This window comes from Callorhinus ursinus, unplaced genomic scaffold (genome assembly GCF_003265705.2).
Source record: "Callorhinus ursinus isolate GAN/ISIS: 27379988/994484 unplaced genomic scaffold, GSC_fseal_2.0 scaffold5, whole genome shotgun sequence".
Lineage (NCBI taxonomy): Eukaryota > Metazoa > Chordata > Mammalia > Carnivora > Otariidae > Callorhinus > Callorhinus ursinus.
In genome coordinates, this window is record NW_027397067.1 from 48,520,386 (window position 1) to 48,527,455 (window position 7,070).

Sequence of the window (7,070 nt, forward strand, 5' to 3'; positions counted from 1 at the left end):
AAAATAAATAAATAAATAAATAAATAAATAAATAAAATAAAGATGGCCACAACAACCCCTTCCACTCTGCATAACCTTTTCCAAGGTGACTTTGCTATCCCTGCATTAAGAGGTGAAATCTGTTTCCCCAACCCCATGAGTGGGGGCTGGCCCTGTGATTCGCTTTGGCCAACAGAATAAGGGGGGTGGTGCTGTGGGACTTTACTCCTAGGTCTTAAGGAGCCTTTGGAGTTTCCATTTTCACCCTCAAGGAAACCAGCCACTAGGCAGAGGCTGAACTACCGAATAAGAACATTTGAACAGAGAATGACCATATCAAGACCAAGGCACCCCAACTGACAGCCAGGCCCAGGACTCCAGATGCATGAGCAGGACCACCGGGGACCCTCCAGCACCAGCCAAGCAGGCCCACCAGACACATCCTGGAGCAGAGATGAGCTCTACTTGACTTCCTGACCCAAAGAATCATGAATGATATGTGGAAGGACAACCCACGCAGCATTTCCTGCCTCCCCTCCACCAGGGAGGCACCACCCACCCACCCCCGCTTCTGCATGTAGGAGTGTCCCTGGGTTTTGGGGTGGTTTGCTGTGCCACAAGAAATAACTGAAACCCTGGGTGTGTGATTGTATCAGCTCTGGAGTGGCAGCCACAGTGTTCAAAATATTCATCCTATAAGAATACTTAAAAAAAAAAAAAGTAAAACAACTGGGATAAAGCCCCAGGAAGGAGGACTAGAAAAACTGATGAAGTAGGAAAGGAAGAACAACTGGAGTAAGAAATAACTTGGAGGGCGCCTGGGTGGCTCAGTCGTTAAGCGTTTGCCTTCGGCTCAGGTCATGATCCCACGGGCCTGGGATCGAGTCCCGCATCGGAGCTGCTTCTCCCTCTGCCTGTCTCTCTTTGTCTCTTCTGAATAAATAAATAAAATCTTTAAAAAAAAAAAAGAACTTGGAAAAATGGAAAGTATGTAGATCTGGAAGAAAAATATACACACCCCCGCCCCTTCCAAGCACTCTACTGGGTGCTCTGTGATGGAAATAAATGTGTAATAGGAAGAAGGATGGGTGCTCACTTTCATGGAGGGCCTGCTGTGTACCAGTGGCTGCCTGGTGTATTAACAGTATGGGGGACCTAATTTGACCCACGATACAAAGTCCGTGGTATATTACAGCACTTTATGTTAGAATTTTTTTGTACAGAATTAAATTTTTTCCACTTTCCATTCTGCTCTTTTTTATTTCCCCAAGAGGTATGAAGCTAGTTAAGTGGTTAAGTGGCTCTGCAAGGTTCCAACTAGCAGTAAAATAGAGTTGTTAAACATTTTGACTTTTACAAAGTGAAAATAGCCTCATTGCCTTGTTCTTTTTTTTTTAACAAAAGTAATACATGCTGATCATAAAAAAATACAAAAAGGAATAAAAGATGAAAATCTCCTGTAACTCCACTACCCAGAATTAACAATTAATATCTTGATATTTACTTTTTCAGTCTCTTTTCTTCTGCCCTGCTCTCTCACTTTCCCCTCTCTCTCTAGAATAAAATGTGCTATTTTGTAATCTGCTTTAAAAAAAAAAAAAGCTTAATCTATCATGGACATCTCTCCGCACATTGATAATTATCAAGGTAGAATTCTTACAGCTTCCTTAAAAGTCTGAGCTTGCATTTTCTCTGGATAGTGCCAGTTACTAACTTACCTTTTCAGAGTTTAGAATCCTGGTAATCTTGGTTAAGGTCATGGGTACGAAAGGAGGGTGTTCCTTTTCAAAGACCAAATATCTTCCAGCTTCTTTGTCAATTATAATCAAGACAATAACACAGACCTGCAGAAGGGTAAGTGACCAAAGAAAGCTATGGCTAATGGTCCCTCTGTCCAGCAAGTGGCATGGCATTTTTAACTGAAATCTTCTGAATGTTGAGAGGATCTTCTAGAATAACAGCATAGTCATAAATGTTCTTCTCCCTTGAAGTTCTTCAGCCCTCACTCCCACCAAGCCTGGCTGTGCAATGGAGTACAGTCCGTTCAGGAAAACAAGCACATAGGACCTTTTGGCTTTAGGTGCTGTGTTGCTACCGAAAAAAGATATAAAAACAAATATAGGGGGGTGACGCAAACCAACCAAAAACAGACGGGGGGATATGATAGTTTCCAAAATCTGACATGGTCCTTTTATGGTTTAGTGAAGCCTATGAGCTCCTTCTCAGAATGTTTTTAAGCTCATAGATGAAATTTGTAAGATTACCAAGAAAACCATTATATTGATATACTATTATCAAAATATCAAAAAATAAAGTTGCCATTTAGCAATATAGTGCCCTTTCTTGAACACATTCGGTAACAGGATCTAGTGTGGGTCTAATACCTAGAGTACTGAAGTCATGATGAGCCTAAAGGAGATTTGGAGATGTGCAACAGTTGCAACTCCTCAGTATGGGAATATCTGTGATTTCTATTAGTTACAAAGTCGCAGGTCCTGCTGCAGCTGCTGTGGGTTTGTTTCCTTTAGTTATGGTGCAGAAAAGGCTAAGTTCCCAGACTCCTCAATTCTACCCACAAATGCCTTGGGGATCTGGGGAATCCCGGAGTAAGCACCCCTGCTTGGCCTGCTTTTAAGAAGGAAAAATGTAACCTGGTACACTTCACTCAAGGGAGGGACCCACTAATACCTCCACCTACTTCACACTCCGAGAAGATCTGGCTACCCCTCTTAACCCAAGGTTGCAATGCAGCAGCAGGAGGAGTAAGGCTGAAGAGCAGTGATTGTTTCCTGTCTCAGTGGCAGTTTACATTCCTGGGGAGACTGGGAGGCTTCACCTCCACTCCACTTTTGTTTGGCTCTCAAATGAGCTCTTCCTGAGTGTTTTCCTTTTGGAATGAGAGAAAATGGACATTGGGAGAAGGGGATATAAACAAAATATGACCTTGAGAGCAGTTGCAGGGTTTGAAAATCTGTTTGCTCTGGGCTTTTCTGGTACTCTTGGGCTAGTCATTTTAACCTGCCAAGCCTCAGTTTCTTCAACTGTAACATGAGAAGTACATAATAGCTATACCCAAAGAAATCAGGGGTGTTAGGAAGAGCTTAAACAAGTCAATCTATGTGAAAATGGCAAAGACTGAAGCAGTGCTAACGTGTATAGAATCCCTTGGGGATCTTGTAAAGGCCGATTCTGATTCAGTGGGCCTGGAGTGGGGTCCAAGATTCCATATTTCTAACAGTGTCCCAGGTGATGCCTAAGCTGCCAGTCTGAGGGCCACATTTTGAGTAGCAAGTAGTCTACAAATGTTCGTTGTTAAATCTGTTTATTGTCACTGTAATATTCCACCCAGCCCTCTGATACCAGAAGAATAACAGCTAAAGATAGGGAGGGAGGCACAGCTCATCAAGTGAGGTCAGGCTTCTGCCCAGCAGGACACTCTGGTCTCCTAGATCTGCCTCCCCTTCCCTGCCTCCCACTACCAGCCATAGTGAAGACCTGCCATGGCCAAGTCAAATCATATTTCAAACCAAGTCATACAAACTAACCAAACATGGGAAGTGGGAGCAAATATTGAATAGGATATTTGTACCAAAAAAAAAGTATATGTAGAAAATATTTTTTATTTGTCATGCTAAATATCTCCCATACTTCCCAGAGAATATGTATATGTTGCATCTTTTGGTTTGCAAGTCAGTTCATTCCTGCACAATTTTTCCAAAGCATCCCCTTTCTCATGGCACTCACAGGTGAAGAGCTTTAGATAGTTCTCTATGACCTATTGCATCTACTCTGAGCTCTGCCTTTGAATGTCTAAGAATGGGCAATGTCAGAAGAGAGATAATGGTGCCCCTGAGAATGTAGAAGATGGAACTCGGGGGCACTGCTGGAGGGAGTGCCAACTGGTGTCACCACTCGGGAGAGTAATCTGGCAGCTGTTGAGATGAAGCATGCACATGCCTTATGATCTGTGGAAAAACTCTGGAATATGTATTCCTAGGAAATTCTCCCACAGGCCCGTAAAGATGTTTATCATGGAATTTCTTGGGGTAGCTGAATGTTGGAAGCAGTTAAGATGCTTACCACTGGAGAAAGGGGTGAGTAAAATATGGCAGATGTGCACTGTTGAAAACTAAGTAACAGAAATGTCAACCAGATGTACACAGCAACTTTGATGGATCTTAAAAACCTAGCATTAAGGGGGAAATATAGGAAACAGACGGATTTAGAGCACATTATCATTTCTGTAAAGACACACTGGCATAAAAATGATATACCTTTGCAAGAAGGTATAAATGTACATATAAAGATATATATATACATATGAGTGGGTGCTATGGGGGCAAAAGAAAATAAAATCAGGGTTTGGAAGTAAAAAGAAAAAGTAAAATAAGAGAAGAATCTTGAATAGGTTAATGAGGAATTGCTTAAAAACTGAGTTTTTAACTAAAATTTCTTCACCTGGGGTAAAAAACAAAAAGATAAAAGCAAACAAAACCCCCCAAAACTCTCTGCTACCACATGTATAAAGGCTTTACAATTCAACCCCACATGACCTAACCCAAAATCAATTCCCCATTTCAGGTGCCATCTTCTTCATAGTTACCTCACAATAGATCACAACATCATCACAACATCCCCTCTTTGACATCTTTTTGGCTGCAGTCAGTTTCCTTTCATCATGGCCTCTTGCAACATTCACCTTCAATTGGTCCCAAGCAGACAGGGGCTGGGCCCCTATGTAATGTGGCCAACTTTAGCCCAAGATGTGTTAGGATATGTTAAGTCAGGGGATTTGCTTTCCTGAGCTTTAAGTGACACCACTGATTTGACAGAGAACCTTAGGAAGTCATTTAATAGTGCATCTTTCTCCTGCAGGACATACCACACAGCATGGTTATCTATAATTCAAGGATCTCTGTTTTCCATTAGGCTGTAAACTCAGGGAGGGTGGGAACTTTGTCTGTGTCCACTGTCCAGAATTAATCACTTAAGGAGCACCTCTCTGATAAGTTTTGAGAAATGGCTTCCGTGAACCCCTAAACCAAAAGGTGGAGCAATCTGGCCTCTAATTAGCTTACACAGCTAATTCAAAACTATAATTGATAGTAGTTTGTATTACGCTTTGTATTATGGTCCTAGAATATGCCACAAAATTAATATATGAGGAGAGTGCTGCTCAAGTTCTTGTGTCCTGAGGCATTAAAGTACCATCTCTACTTTCCTATCCTTCAAGAAACTATGGAATGAATGCTCCAGAAATGACTGGATAAAACTAAAAAGGGAGTTTGAATACCATTAAGGCGAACTCTTGGAATCCCATGGTTTTGGAGGGAAATCCGAATCGCTTGAAACTGCCGGTGAAAGCCCACGCAGGAAAAGAGTGGGTATTCATCAGTGGGCCCTCACGTCTTTCAGAAAAATGGAAGCTACCTTCTGTACAGTCAGCTCTGGAGTGCACAAGGCCAGCAGATCGGTTATTTGTCTGATTGGTTGTTTACTGGAAGACCTGCACTTCCGCTTTCAGAGTGGTGGGAACAAGAAGCAGCCGTGGGAACCCACCTCCGGAGGGCAGGTCACTGTGACAGAGCATCATGGGAATCCGCCAGTCTAGAGCCGACTACAGCAGGCCTGTTTCTGATTGGCTCATTCTCCAGGAGGCGGGGTCAGAGCTTCTTGCCAGATTGGAGAGCCTGGCCCTGGTGCTCTTGGAAGTGGGGTGGAAAGGTTGCTTACGCTTATGAGCAATTTGGACCCAAAGTGCGGCACCCGGCACTGAAAAGGCTTGGGCTTCTGTGATGGGCTTGTCTCCTTGTACTGATCACTTTTCTCAAAAAGAGAGATTAATTTTTTTCAGTATTACTTTTTAAAAACATTTTATTATGTTATGTTAATCACCATACATTACATCATTAGTTTTTGATGTAGTGTTCCATGATTCATTGTTTGCGTATAACACCCAGTGCTCCATTCAGAAGGTGCCCTCTTTAATACCCATCACCAGGCTAACCCAGCCCCGCACCCCCCTCCCCTCTAGAACCCTCAGTTTGTTTCTCAGAGTTCATAGTCTCTCATGGTTCATCTCCCCCTCCGATTTCCCCCCTTCATTTTTCTCTTCCAACTATCTTTTTTTTTTAACATATAATGTATTACTTGTTTCAGATTAATTTTTAGGTTTGCTTTTTCACCACTGCTCTTCTTGTACAGGGATCCAACGCTCATTTTTACACACCCTACTAAGTGGAATGAAAAGACGGTCTCACAGCTGAGGGAAGAGCAATTAGGTGGTGAAATGGGTTGGTCCAGGGCCTGGCTTCATGCTCCCGTTGCCACAGCCGTCTGCAGTTTTTAGCTCCAAGAGTCTTTGCTAGCTCCAGGAGAGAATCCAAAACCCGAGCGTATGCAGAATATTTAAACTGAAATTTGGGTATACGGCTGCTGCTAGAGTGGCATTGGTTCTGTGCTACATTTGGCTTTGAAATTCGCCGTCTGTCTCGTGTTAAGCAGGTGAGGCGACTAGATGCCCGCTGCTCTGTAGTCCCACAGCTCTCCTTTTCGAACATTGGACTTTAATAATTATTACGATATGACAACACTAGAGAAGAAATAGGATTAATTGGGAGGGAAGAGTGGAAGCATACGAAGGACTATAGCGGAAAGTGATATAGGTCCTTTTGCAAGAGCAAAAATTAGGAAAGATCAGGATTTCAACCTTGGTTACATGTTAGAATCACCTGGGAGCACTTAAAAACCCCCAGTTCAGCTGTACTCGAGATGAATTAAGCCAGCACCTCTGGGGTTGAGACCTAAACAGCAGTAGTTTTAAAAGCTGTCAGGTGATTGCCGTGTGCAATCAAGGCTGAGAACCACAGCTCTGATTCAGGAGACTTGGTTCTACTCAAACCATTAACAACCAGTGTGGTCTGGGGGAAGTCACATATTCACTTTCTCTTTAGTTTTCTTACCTATGAAATGAAGGGATTGCTCCAAATATATTTGACCAAAAGCAACACAATTTTGACCCTCAGGGGTCATTCTGTAAAACGTTTTTCTAGATCTGAAGTTCTAAGAATACAGTCAAATAGCAATTGAAA